Source organism: Lactuca sativa, chromosome 7 (assembly GCF_002870075.4).
Source record: "Lactuca sativa cultivar Salinas chromosome 7, Lsat_Salinas_v11, whole genome shotgun sequence".
NCBI lineage: Eukaryota > Viridiplantae > Streptophyta > Magnoliopsida > Asterales > Asteraceae > Lactuca > Lactuca sativa.
In genome coordinates this window covers 22,096,024-22,111,725 of record NC_056629.2, presented here as the reverse complement: position 1 = coordinate 22,111,725, position 15,702 = coordinate 22,096,024, and positions in this window count along the sequence as shown.

Here is a 15,702-nt window from a genome sequence, read left to right as displayed (position 1 = left end):
CATGCATATGAATTATCGAGAAGAAACGTACCCGTAACAATAGTAGGGTCCGCAACGGCTTCATCTTGCCCCATTGCGAAAACTCGGCCCCTTCCGCCGGTATTCCTGTTGTTTGACTTCGGGCAGTCCCTGCGGTAGTGCCCCGTGTCTCCGCACTCAAAGCAGGCGCGGCTTACTCCGGTATTAGCAGTGGGGGCAGATTGTTGGGTTGGCTCTTTGCAATAGCGGGCTGTATGAACCTTCTTATTCCACCTGGTGCATTGAAGGTCACGGTAGAGACCGTGGTGGTGGAAGTTGCATTGGTTGCACTTTGGAAGTTTCCCATTGTATGAGCTTGTGGGGGCAGTGGTGGTAGGTATAGTAATAGTGTGGGTCGCTACCACTTGTTGTATCTTGGGGTTCTCCTGGAGGGCTTGACCCCTTCTCTTGTTCCAAGGTCTACTCTGGCCCTGAGCCTCCTTAGGTGGATTTGCGGTTGCTGCAATGGTAACCTGTTTTACTCCGTGGTCGATAAGTCGCTGAGCTAGGCGTTTAGCGTTGTTGTAGGTAATAGGGTTGGAAGCTAGGACATGCCCTTGAATCTGGGGTGACAACCCCCAAATGTACCTTTCGACCTTCTTTGATTCTGGGTTGACCATGGTAGGGCACAAAGCAGCGAGGTCGTTGAACCTAGCTGTGTAGGCGACTAGATCAGACCCAGTCATTTTCAGATTCCAGAGCTCCTGCTCATGCTTTTGCACTTCGCCTCTTGGGCAGTATTCTTCCAGTAGTAGAACCTTCAGATCTTCCCAACTCATGGCGTTGGCGACAGTGAGAGTCACAGAATTGACATGGCTTTTCCACCAGGTGAGGGCTCGGTCAATGAAGGTGCAAGCAGCAAACTTGACTTTGCTTGTTTCTTGGCATGAGCAGATCTCGAAGACCGTTTCGGTCTTTTCGAACCATTGCATTAGTGCAATGACTCCCCCAATTCCATTAAAAGTTTTTGGCTTAGCGTTAGAGAACTCCTTGTAAGTACATTCTCTTACTTGACCACGACCAGTGCCTTGATTGGAATGATTCGTGCTGCTTCCTGCCCCTCCATTTCCGTTGGAGTTTATTTGCGAAAGGGCTGCAGTTACTGCTGCTGTGATAGCAGCCTGGACCATGGCTGGATCATAAGTTGATGGTGGAGGTGGTGTCATGCCCGGTCTGGGCCTTAGGTTTGGGCGAGGAGGCATCGCGCTGCCAAAAAGAAAAAAAAATGAGAGATTATAAGTTTTGGTGGTTGCGAGTTGAATGATATTGAGTTAACTTCCTTTAATAGTTTAAGAATTTGGTTTAGCCAACACAGGGTTTTGAGCTTGATTCATAAATAACGTTTGAATAGATGTACTTATGAATTGAATGGACTACACATAATTAAAACAAGAAAGAGATATGCCCTATATATATTAAACATATAGTTGTGTTACATCTGAGTTTAGACAAAACTTCTTGACCTTTCTAAAAGTCTCCGATTACAGAAAGTTTTAAAGAAAATTATATTCTTATCCGAAGTCCTAATTTATAATAAAATTTGGAATCTTGGCAAGCACTATTTGCGACGTAGGTTGCGCTTGGAGCTTGACTCAGCATCTGATTGCTTCGATTCCATTAGACGCCTATCAAAAGCGGCTTGTTGCTCCCTTAACTCGGCTAGGGCTGCAATCATTTGTGCCTGAAATGCCTCAGTTTGGAGTTGGGCATGGTCCTGAATCCCATCCAGCCTACGGATGTCAGAAGTGTGAACCTGTACTTCTACGTTGATCTCGCGGATCCGGTTGGCTTGAACTCCGGATTGATAGCATTGGTTGGCTAGTTTGCCAACCATGACCGGAAGTGCTCGGTTTGCCGATCCCCCGCCTCTGACATTATAAAAGTCTCGGCACATGCCATAGGGAGGGCGTAAGCTTTGTTGTCGGCTCCAATGGTGGAGGTGACTTCCCCACACAGGAGTGGGTCCTTGGAAGTTCCTCACATGGATAGGAGGTTGTGGGGCCAGTGGATTGATAACCTCTGGTTCTGAATCAGTACCAGAGTCATCTCCCTCATCCAATTCTATTGGCTCTTCGTCTTCTTCGGGATCTTCTTCGACCCACCCTCCATTACCTTGGTTGGGTTAGTAGGGGTCATTGGGGTGCTGGAATCCAGCCATTGAGTCTGTACGAGAATAGGGTTAAGAATTTACTATAAGCTAGAGTACATGAAATTTACCCTTAAGTTTAATGGTTTGATGACAAACTGTCACCCCAAAGGACGGACTGTAGCTAACAGTCAGGGCGCGGGATCATGACTTCCCGTATAGATCTATACACATTTGACACGTTCTCCGAACGGGAGACTCTGGTTATAGACATGACTTGTAGCGATACCTTCTAAAAAAAGGCAGTATTTGAAGATGTACACGTCTCATGGATTCTCAACTAAGTCCGTATTAAAGTAATAGTTTGTGTGCAAAGTTTATCCTTTTTCACAATGTTTGACAAAGCATAAATCATAAGTTTTTAGAATGTATAAAACGGTTTAGCAACGAAGGATACTTTCGAATTACTAAATACTTTGTATAAATCTAGTACATGCAAAGTATGACAAGAGTTTTCACATAGTAGTATTAAATCACAAGTGATTCATTTGATAAAAACGAGTAAATGTAATTTTATGAAATAGACAATAATAACCGTATGTTTACTTGTATCCCCCCCCCCCTAAAAGAGTATAAAAGCATTTAAAATATATCTAAAGTGTGTTTGAAGGGGGTATGAACTCACTTGGAAGTTTGAAGATAGCGAGACGGAAAACCGGGCAGAGTTTCGTCTCGGGAAACGGATTTTTCTCGGGATTCTCGGGAATCTCGGGAGTAAAATCGACCTTCGGGACTAGAGCAAAATGACCAGGGCTTCGGGTTTGAACGGGCACGGAAAACGAGGCAAAACGCAAGAGAAATGAGAAGAAATGAGCAAGTTTTCCGGAGACCCTCGCATCCCTTTTATAGGGGCTGAGAGGCCTCGGTACGCGGGGCGTACGGGCGTACGCAGCACGTACCCGTGCGTCATGCATGAGCGAGTCCTCGACTGCCCCGGAGCTCGGATGGGACGGATTCGCATAGGGGCGACGTGGACGGACCGAGACCAAGGCCCTCGCGTACGCGGGGCGTACGAGGCTACGCAGCGCGTAACCCGGATGAGGTTGCTGACTCCTCCTTCGGATATTACTAGAATTTTGATTTAAATTTATTTATAATAAATTTAATAGACTTCAAAAAATCATATCTTCTTCATACGAACTCCGTTTTCGATGGTCTTTATATCCACGTGTAGGTGAGACTATGCTCTACAACTTTCGTTTAGACTCCGTTGGCAAATTATGAAATTATTTTTATTATTTATTTATTGAAATGACGTGATTAAGAAATTTCTTTAAAAATTCATAACTTCTTTATCTGACGTCGGTTTTTGACAGACTTTTTACCGCTGAAATACCATTGTCGAGACCTTCGATTCTCATTTAGGTCATTCCGGCCAAAAGTCGCTCGATCTCCGATTCGAGTTTTTAGCTGTCTGCTGCTAAGCCGAACTTGGAAAAATCTTAACTTCAATAAACGAAGCCGGATTTGGGCATCCATTTTACGTACGATCCTGGTTTAATGATATTAAACATAGTAGGAATTTAAATAGATACTTTTTGGGCATTTTATTATCAAAGTTAATTTTATAAACTCCAAGGTGGTTACAATACTTGACTTTTTAGGTCATTACAAAGAGTTGAAATATCTGGTTGTTACAATATATATATATATATATATATATATATATATATATATATATATATATATATAGAGAGAGAGAGAGAGAGAGAGAGGGAGAGAGATAGAGAGAGAGAGAGAGAAAGAGAGAGAGAGAGAGAGAGAGAGAGAGAGAGAGAGAGAAACAGGTTCATGCGAAAATATAAATATCTTGCAAAAACGCGAAAACAGATTTTATCTTATGAAAATCAAACACATGTACTATAAAATAATAATTTATTAGAAATAAATTAAAGATAGAAAGTTTACATGGGATGGTGTTATGGTAATATAGATTTAAAGACGGTTTTAATAATTATTTTTTTTTCACGTCCTTAATCATTTTGAAATTCATGTTTTCATAATAAAAATGTTAAAAATTATAATTTGCTAATATGAAATAATTTCTCAGCTATCATTGATTATCATAATGTATTTTAAAGTTTAGATAAATTGTTTTGCAAAATATAATGTTGAGGTGACACAATATCATTGGTTTTTCTTGTTTTTGCGTTTTCGCAAATTATTTGCATTTTCGCATTAACCCTCCCCTATATATATATATATATATATATATATATATATATATATATATATATATATATATATATATATATATATATATATAGAGAGAGAGAGAGAGAGAGAGTTCAATTGAGAAAAAAAAAGGTTGAGAATAAAGGAATCATTCTCAGCCATACATTTCTTTTACCGCAAAACACTTAGGCGTATCGGCGGAAATGGATAACGGATAAACATGTGTTTTCTAACCCAACATGTTTCCTTAAACTATGCTAATCATTACTTTAATATACACAAAACATACTTTTTTTGTTTTTTTTTTATTTTTAGAAAGCCATTTTATCGAAAAATTATTTTAAATATATCAAAATTCATAATTTTTTATTCTCTATAAATAGACATCCATATTAATATAGTTTTAAGATAAAATTAAAAAAAAATAGAGTTTCAGCTCTCGTTATTTATAAATGAATAAAGATAAATTTTTATTATAGTACATTCGTTATTCACTTATGAATAAAATGTGTGCTTAATTTTTTATAATTTAAGTATCGTTCATATATGAAAATGACATGCAATAAAATTTTCTTACTTAAAATATATTTTTTATATCATCTTTCTTCATATATTGTATTTATATATGAATAAAATGTGTATTAGTTGTCGTCATATTTTATATTCATATATGAATAAAACATTTATCAAATTTTTGTTACAGTTAATTTGTTATTTATATATGAATAAGTAGTATAAATGATACTTAAATTGTAAAAAAGATATATATATCTTTTTATTCATAAGTGAATAAAGAATGTTCTGTGGCAAAATTTTGATATATTTTTATTCACTTATGAATAAGGATAGTGGAAAATATAAAAAAAAATAATTTTTTTATTTAATCTTAAACCTATATCAATATGGATGTCTATTTGTAGAGCATAAAAAATCATGAATTTTGGTATATTTAAAATCATTTTTCAATAAAAATAGCTTTTTAAAAATTAAAAAAACGAAAAAAAAAAAAAAAAAAAAAAAAAAAAAAAAACTATGTTTTTGTATATATTAAGGTAATTATTAGCATACTTTTAGCAAACATATTTTGTTGAAAAACACATGTGTATTCCTTTCCAATTTCCGCTGGTACGACGGAAGCTTTTACGGCAAAAATAAATGAGTGGCTGAGAATTATTCCCCCATTCTCAACCTTTTTTATTTTCTCAATTGAACTTATATATATATATATATATATATATATATATATATATATATATATATATATATATATATATATATATATATATATATGGGAAAAGTGAATATACATTAAAGCCACACCAAAGCTTAGGGACTAAACCTCATGAAACTACGTTGTTTTATTAGCTAAACATTCCGATTAGGGATTTACATTTACCGCTTGAAGTGTAGATTTAGGATTGAAGCAATAACTTTAATAGGAAAATAAAAAATATTGATTATCTTCGACCTTCGTGATGGTGGAAAACAATAGTGTTTACTAAGGTGAAGTAATAAACGACAATTGAGAAAAACAAACATGGATGGTTAACCGATAATGGAGGAAATAAATGTGATGGGGATGGTATATTTAGCAAATGAAAATCGAACATGGTATATTTACTAAGTTAAAACGACATATTTTAGAGGTTTCCTGCATATGTTTAGGTACAGCTGTAATATATATTCTCTATCTCTCTCTCTCTCTCTCTCTCTCTCTATATATATATATATATATATATATATATATATATATATGATACTCTTTTTTGTGTTTAAACCATTTTGGTGCAAAATACGTAGGAGTGGGTTTTAAGATGCCTAAATAACCTTAGAAAGTCGGTCAGTTACGTAGTCATGTCACGTGTAATGTCATAAGGACCAAAATTGAAAAAGAAAATGTTAGGAACCATAACTGCAAACACCAATAATGTTCGGGGGGTGTGCGAGTGATACGATCATACGGGGCCTCCACCTTTATGGGGCCTCCAAAATTTGGGACAAATATATATAGTAAATATGTAGTTATGGTGTTGACAGTTTCATAAAATGCACTTTTATGTGTTATTATTTAAGAAAATTAGAAATTTTGGCTAGCTATATACACAAGGTAACATTTGGTTACAATCATTAAATAATTTTAGTTATGAAAAAAAAATCAATGAAAGTTAAAATATCAAAATATTATTATAAATTATGTAATTATCAATAATTCAAGGAAAGTATTTACAACAAAAAATACATATATGTTTCTATTACACATTCTAGAAAACGTTTTAGCTTTTTACAAAACTCACCAAAAAGATCAAAACCTAACAAACCTAAGAACAATGTCAGTAGATCGTCGATGTTACTCGTCTTTGTCGCCAAAAACTATCATATTATTGTCTTGAACTGTGATATATCGTTCAGTCGTTGGTCGCCACTTTTTCCTCCTTTAAGGTCTCTCTTTGACTCCTTGACAACAAGTTGGTATCTCTTAACTCTTTAAATTTTCCAAGTCCTAACTGTGCTTGACTGCTTTCTCTCCCAACCTAAATGCTCATTTTATTTGAATGGTTTTTTTGTGAATTCATAATGAAGCTAATGAATAGTGAATTAGAGAAAGTCAAAAACAATGATCTTGGTTTGTATTTTTGTATAGTATATTGCCTTGTGAGTAGTGCTTATCACTCTATCAATATATTTTATTGATTTAGTTTTACAATGTTTGGTATAAAGGAGTCAAAGTATGGTATTGATGGATTTTGGGGTGGAGGTGGCGGACTGTAACGACCCAAAACTTACCAACAAAAATTTTCATTTTCAAATCATCAATCCATTCAAACATTTATTCCAAAATGAATCATAGTAAAATGATGTTAAACATCAGAGTAAAATGAGAATAATCGGTGTGGAAAAATCATATGTGGATGTTGTGCAATCAATCCAGGCCTTTCCCTTTGGAACTGGAAGTACATGAAAATGTTTAAACCACAAAACCGCAAGCACAAAGCTTAATGAGTTCCCCAAAATACCACATACCATACATATCAATGGACCCAACCCTATGGGTATCTTTCAACCTTATGTTAACGCTATGATCCAATCATAGTCTTACAATCACTCCCAGATTACAGCCTAACCATAACCTTTCTGCCATGATCCAACCATAGTCTTCCATGCAAGTCACACAAAAACAAACAAGTGTTGTGATCCAACCACGATCTTTAATACAAGTGTTGTGATCCAAACACAGTCTTTCATATAGGTGTTGTTATCCAACCATAGTCTTTCATGTACGATTCACAAAGACAATCTAGCAACCAACATAGTGTAGTGAGAAGACTCACATCAATCTACAGACAAGACAATCACACACTCGAGCTGCTGATACTAGAACTCCTCACACTAAACAGATCCACAAGAATCCCTAATAAACAACTAAGGTAATAACCAACATTCAAAGATTCTTGGTTCATAGATAATACTCCTTGGGACAAAATACCATTTTGCACTTCCAAAACTAACACCCAACACAAATGACTAAAAGTCAAACTTGTCAAAAAAAGTCAATTGTCTAATACTATGCTCAGCATACCACACTGCTCTATGCTCAATGTTGAGCCTCAAATGAAAAAAGGGAAAATCATGCTACGCTAAGCGTAAAGAAAACTACGCTCAACATAGCTCCACTGATGCACCAACTTTTTATTAAGCTCTTACTACATCAAGGCTATCCCCCCCCCCCAACTCTCATATCTGAATCAAATGCATGTCTTAACGGGTAAAGCCTTTGGATTTTTCCCTTTTCATGGCTAAACAGAGCACAAATCAAAACCCTAAGTCCATAATACCACCTCTCACTCAAATGGAAAACGGGGAAAATCGTGCTACATTAAGCGTAGTGAAAACTACACTCAACATAACTCCACAGATGCACCAATTTCTATTAAGCTCTTAATACATCAAGGCCAACCTCCCAATTCTCATATCTAAATCTAAAGCATGTCTTAATGGGTAAAGTCTCTTGATTTGTCACTTTTCATGGCCAAATAGAGCACAAATCCAAACCCTAAGTCCATAATACGTCCTTTTGCTCAAGAACTCATGCATGGATGGATGAGAGTGGCCAAGCTCTCATTTTTATGGCTTTACAAGCCCAAAAACGCCTGAAAATGACATTCAAATGGTCTGGGGTAGCTCATACTCACAAAGACCAAGGTTATAGGGACAAAAGCACAAAAACTCATCACCAACTAGATCTAACACGAGTAAACATTAAGATGGAAGATTTATACCTTTTGTAGGTGGATTATGAAAAGAAAAATATAGATCTATTAAGCTTAGTGATGGGTTTTCGACATAACAACAAACATATGTGTTCATGCAACCCTAGTTGTTTTGGATCTAAGTTTTTCATTATTGAACATGCAAATTGAATTCCAAAGAAATAACCCTAGATCTAGCATATAATTTCGAAATTCATATACAAATTAGGGTTAGAAGAATACCTCACTTGTTATGTAGTTATTACGAGACAATCTTGAAGATCCTTGACTCTTGAAAGCTTAGTGGCCTAAATGTTGCACCTCTAATGGTTCGAAAACACCCAATACAAGAGAATAAGAGGAGAGACAACTATCAACTATCAATGATTTGCAAATCTTATAGGCACTCCTATAAATTTTGTCTACTCCATTCCATGGAGTCCTGAGCCCAATTTCACAACTATCAATGATTTGCAAAACAGTCCCTCCATTATTAATCAGTTCCTTTAGTCTCAAAATTAATGCCAAATTAATTTCTGATTAAATACAAATTAATAATATGATTTCCAAATAATATATTAATATTATAATATATCAATAAAATCATTTTAAGTACCAATTTATTATTTCAAATAATAAATCCTACTCTCTCTCCACCAGTCATCCTGTTAAGTTGCATGAGTGAAGGCAACCCAAAAGGACCATGCTACTATGAAATCAAGTACATATCAATTATAGTTATGGGCTTAGACACCTAATCCAATAGTCTCCCACTTGGATAAGTCTAATAACTATGATTTTAAGTATGACTTCAAAATTTGACCAGCAATCGTAGCTTTCAAAAGCGGTTGTCGAACTCTGACCTAGTTAGTTACGTGTCCTTTAGATAAGTGATCAAATATCCCACCGTTATACAAGATATCGTATGGATGTGATACATGGATTATAATCAATCTCTTTGTCCAAGGTTTGTTTCCTAGTTTCCAATTTATGAAGACCGACTAATTGAACAAATCAAATCGGTCCAGGCTTGGTCAAGCGCTTAGGGTGTCATCACTAAATCATCGAGGGGCCCACATATATCGTGTTTTTCCCATTTAGGGTAAAAGGAACGGATAAACTTCGACTCATATGCTTGTATTATTTACTTATCAAATCACACACAATAATATGTTTTATAACATTAAGTTACTGCTGTGTTTATGTATTACCAATGCACAACCGACTCATAAACAACAACTCATATATCTCCGTTTGAAGAATATAAGATATTATCGTCTCAAAATTACTCGTGATAAAATCTATGCAGTAATTCTCAGAGCGTGGGTTAATCCAATACTTAAATCCCATTTCAGGAGTACTCATGATCACTGCAGAAAACCATTGCCATGTCGAAGCTCTTAGACAATCTACTGTCAGATTCATGAAGGTCTTAATTCACAACTTACTTCCAAAAGTATGATCGACTGTGGATGTTTGAATAACCTAGTTATTCGAGAAGTAAAACATGCGAAGTGAAACACAATAATAACCTAATTAAATATGGTCTCAACCAATTGAATATAAATAAAATACTTATTATTTAATCACCATATTAATTAGACTTTATTAAATATGTAATGTTTCGAGTAATCAACTTAATACTTGAACTAAAACAACATTCATGTCATGCTCCACGCACACACACTATGTTTATCTATGGTCCTTCATTTGTGAAACAGATCAATCAAACACATTTCCAATGATGCTTATTTCACAATTCCAAATCCTTATCACAAATGTAAGAATAACAAATTCTTGCCACTACTAGAATTCGTTACAGTCTAAACTTACATGCAATGATCCTTTTGTAATGTGAAGGCACCAAAGTCACAGAGACTTTGTCAATGATATTACAAAGCATTTCATTAGAGATTGGTTACAAAACAATTCCATGGAAATGAAGTCTCACATTCAAAGAGCATTCCTTGAACATCCTTCTTTCATTAAAGTTACTAATATTACACACAGATCTCAATAACCAAACCCCACTATGGAAACATTTCCATATTCTCATATGACTATCAATTCTGAATAAGAGTTGCCTCCATTCAGAACATGTCAATATGGTCCTTCCAAAATTATACTATACTTCCAAATGTCCATAAGCAAACAATCTTTGGTAAACCTCATATTATCCTTGACAGTTGTTAAGCATCTTTAGTCATATCTGGTCCTAATCCCTTTCCCACTTAATGCCCTAGGCATTTGGAAAATCTGAATGAGTGAATATTATAGCATGTGATCAATCCTATATCTAAAGCATATGGGATTCGATACATAATGTCTTATATAAAGACTTCATCAGTCTCTTGCTATAATATTTCCATATATTGAATTTCCTATGTTGAATCATTTCAACATGACATTCATATATGTTCATGACTAAGTCCTATTAGATCCTTCAGTCTAAACTTGTAGATTTGAAATGAAGTATAAGTGCCCTCTCCCCTATAACTTTCTATAACAAAACGACTTCCAAACTTTGCAACTTGCAAATTTGTAACCTTTGTTTCCTACAACCAGCATTGCCTACTTGCAACACTTAACATAAAAATCATGCTCCCACTAGCATAATAATTATGTTCTTACCAGCATAACAATTATGTTCCCATTAGCTTTCACATGTACCCAGAAATTAGTTGGACTTCTAGAAATCAATACCTATTGACTTTCTTACAAAATTTCAGATTTCTGATATGTGGAGCTTCGATAAATCTTTATCTAGACTTCTCAAGCTCATACACCTTTCATTAGATATCTTATGTGTGTCTCTAAAAATTTTCAGAACTTATAGCAATAAGTCCCGAATGTTCAAACTATTTGTCATTTCTCACAATTCGAACTATGAAAAGGGATGTCGCATTCATACTCGAATTTGAGAATGCAATTATCATAACTGTTAACTCTAATCATATTAATCAATCCTTTAAAATCTACTAGCGAAAGTGTTTCCTCATAATCATTTTCATAAATTAGAGCGAAAAATTTTGCCACCTAGATTTTATGGTGTATGTGTTCCTATCCATGTGATTTTGTCATTTCCAACCACTATCATAAAACAAGGTTTATGACAAATTCAAACTCATATGGACTGAACTTGCTTAATCTTAATTTCTTGCCATCCGACAGCACAAGGGCCTACCAGTTCTTCAAAGTTATTGAGCAGCTCGCCCATATAGATTAATGTACTTTCACCGATCAAGGTGCTTTGCCTTATACAGTCAAATGAAAACCATAGAAATCATAAGCATTGCCAACCCAACTGGAATGAGCACAGAAACAAGAATGTGTCAACACGATAGGTTATCAACCTCAGGTCGTGTGCTAGTGATTACTAAAAGGTTTATTCTTGATTAGCTCCTTAATCTTTTCAAGATCAACAAGACTCTCACTAACTTCTTGACATACAAGATTCTCGGTCGAGGATCATTACTTGACAAACAAATATTCAAGAGTTAGTGTGGGTTCTTATCAATAAAACACTTCATATAAATGATCTTAGTTGGTTTTTGTTTTAACCAAAACATCACAACTACCAATTTCAAATGTGTTAGAGCAAGAAAACATTTCTACTCCACATTTCATGAGGTGTTACAAACCTACTTAGAACATGTTACTCAAGGTACAACTTGAAGTAACTTGATTTTTGGAACGAAGTATGACTCATCTTCTTGATTTAACCATTTCAACAAAACCCAATTCCTCTTCTTAGTCATATAAATGCACTAAGGCATTCTTAGAGGATCAATTATGACATGGTTTCTAAATCGTTAAGATGATCATAAAACATGATACTAAAGTACTATCCTTTCCTTTCAGATTGGAGAAACTTTTATCTTTCTACCCAATGGATTATTTTTATTCATTCTACTATACTTTGAAACTTTTCACCGTATCAGAATTATACTTAATCTTATAAGCATAACCATATTTACTGAAGCAACAGTAAATCATGACGAATAAACTTTATCTTCCATTGTGGTAGATCTAACCACATCAATGTGTATTAGATCCTTTGGTCCTTCACTTGACTCACATATACATGTGAACAAGGAATTAGTCCCAGTTTCCCAAGGATTAAGATTCTCATACATCACATAATTCAAATCGCATGACTCCAAGTTTTTGTCCAATTGAAACTTGGGTGATGAGAATCCTTCCTCACTTGGTAAATTATGACATTACCACAACCGATATAACTAAGAATCAAATCCATTTTCAACATTGCTAATAACAGAAATATAAACACCAATATTCATAAATGTCATTGCAAGTAATCATAAAGCAAATAATAAATAAGATGAAACCAAAATTTACTTTATTGATAATGTGCGGAAAACTTGTCCTTACAATGCAAATACATGTGAAAACTATGTTTCTAAATATTCCTAAGCAATCTATCAATTTATCATAACTCCTAAGCAGCAGCTCCAAAATCTGATCATCGAACCATGCGACCAAAATCTATCTCTCACGATCAGATTCAGCTTACTCTTCCTAAGCTTCCTTCTTTCTCTTAGATCCTGCAAAAACATCAAATTATGATTACCACATCATGTATTAAGAATCTATAAATTGGAACATAAGGGAGTTAGACAGTGGATGTACCTGAAATAGAATCATACAATTTGACTTTACCATCTCTAAGATCTCTCAGGTAGTCAAGGAAGCTTCGCTTCCAATACCCCTTCAATCGGCAATAGAGACAGAGGGACTCTTCAGGAGTGGCACGTGAAACTATCTCAGAATGGGCATTTCTCTTATGATCAAACTTTTTGACCTTGGCCAATTTCTCCCCTTAGGAGAAGAAATCATTTCCGAACTATTATCGTTGTCATTGCCTGTGTCCATGGAAATTTGGGAGGTAGATCTTCCACACAAATTTGCTTGACCAATGCGCCAAAGCATTGTTGCTTCAGCAGTAATTAGCAAATATGTCAGATCCATTAGGGTCACGTCGAGATCAGTCATGTAGTAGTTTGTAACATACACGTTCAGTTATAGTGTTTTTTTAGTTTAAAAATGAATACTATTAACTAGTATATGGTTTTGAGAATTGAGTTCTAACAAGATAGTTTTATGAGATTTGAAGTAAAACTATGTTTAAAATCATTTGGGAAGTATTGGAAATCTTATGAGATTTCAATCAAAAGTCAATTATCAAAATTAACGAAAATATAAAGTTAGAAATAGGCAAAAATAATGTTATTGAAAGTTGTAGATTATCTCGTTAGAAACATTTAGGCAAAAACCTCACTGAGATCTGAGTTATAACGAAGGAGTTATGACTTATCAAAGTTTCACGACAGAACCGGCACGACGCCATATGACGTAAAAAGTGAGTTTACAATAAACTACTTTTTAGCTTTAGTGATCTAAATGAAAGTTGTAGTATTCGTTAAACTGAGAATTTTCATAAAAAGAACGTCCAACTCTGACTTCGTATGAGGAAGTTATGATCTTTCTAAGAATCGGCATAGCAGTACACAACCCGAAACTCAAAATAAAGATCGAGTGATTTTTAGCCGACACAACCTAAACTAGAATCGTAGATCTTGTCAATAGTAGTAAAATGGTAAAAAAACAGACGAAAATGGACGTCGAATGAAGTTATGAATTTTTAACGGACTTTTCCTGTCCCGGCCTGTTAAAAATATAATATTAAAAATGAAGTCAAAAATTAGCCGACGGAATCTAAACGAAAGTTGTAGAGTATAATCTCACCTACGCGTGGATATAAAGAACGTCAAAAACGGAGCTCTTATGCAAAAGATATGAAATTTTGAAGTTTATGGCACAAATTACGAGGCTGGACCGGAGAAGTACGCCCAGCGTACTCAGAAATAAGGTCAGGAGCCGGCCACGTCGCCCTTCCTTCGCATATCGACATGCGTCAACCATGTCTGAGGCCTGGGTTCCGATCAGAAGCCACATCTCACCTATGCGCCGCGTACTAGATTATGCTCAGCGTAGAGCACCCATACGCATTACGCCAAGCGTACCGAGGAGTTATGCCCATCGTAAAGCAAGGCTTCGGATACTATAAATAGAAAGTGAGGTCTTTTGGTTTTTGTTTACAAAAGTGAATCTCTTTCACCCTCTACTGTCACGCCCCGAAACCGATGGCGGAAACGTTCTGGGGCGGAGGACGTCATGAAGTATCGCAACCAATGTACATAGTAAGTGTAGTAAACACAACCATTACATTACATAGAAATATTTATATTGTTTGAAAACAAAGTGTTACAAGTGTTATACATCTATATCATATGAACAAAAGTTAAGACGAGTCTTCTATACGCTCTATCTTATCCAAAAGATCGCGGTGTACCTATCTAATGTGGACCTGAGAATACAAACAGTTTGAAAATCAGCATAAAGTTGGTGAGTTCATAAGCGGTTTATTTTTGTAAAAGAACAATTTCCTTTGATTTTTCTGAAAAAGTCGTTATCCAAGAAAATCCCATATTTTCTTATAAAGAAAGTTTAGTTATCCTTTCGTTACACAATTTAGTTAAGAGCAGTTATGTATCCCAGGAAAATCCCTTATTTTCCTAATAGTCGTGGTTAGTTCTTGATTCGGAATGCAATGTACTAGTATCTACCATACTTGTAGTATTAGTTAGGTATTCAGATATCCTAGTTATCCTACACGCAAATGTCGAATATCTACTATACTTAGCCGTATTTTCAAATATTTGGATACACTCAGAAACGTACACTAACTGTATATTCGATGTTCTGGTGACTTCCAAAAGCGTACTTTAGACGTATTTCCAAAGCTCTGTCAACATCCAAAGGCGTATGTTTTCGAAACTCTGTCGGTATCCAAAGGCGTACTTTCAAGTTATTTCTGAAACTCTGGTGACACTCAAGGCGTACACTAGCTGTATTTCCGAAGTCTTGGTGTCATCCAAAGGTGTGCACTATCTGTACTTTCATCGTTCTATTCCTAACTGTACTTTCGCCGTTCTGTTCCTAACTGTACTTTCGTAGTCATTCTGTTACTTTCGTCGGCGTATGTTATTAGTATAAATCCTAATTTATGATTAGTATGAATCTTTCGTAAGATTA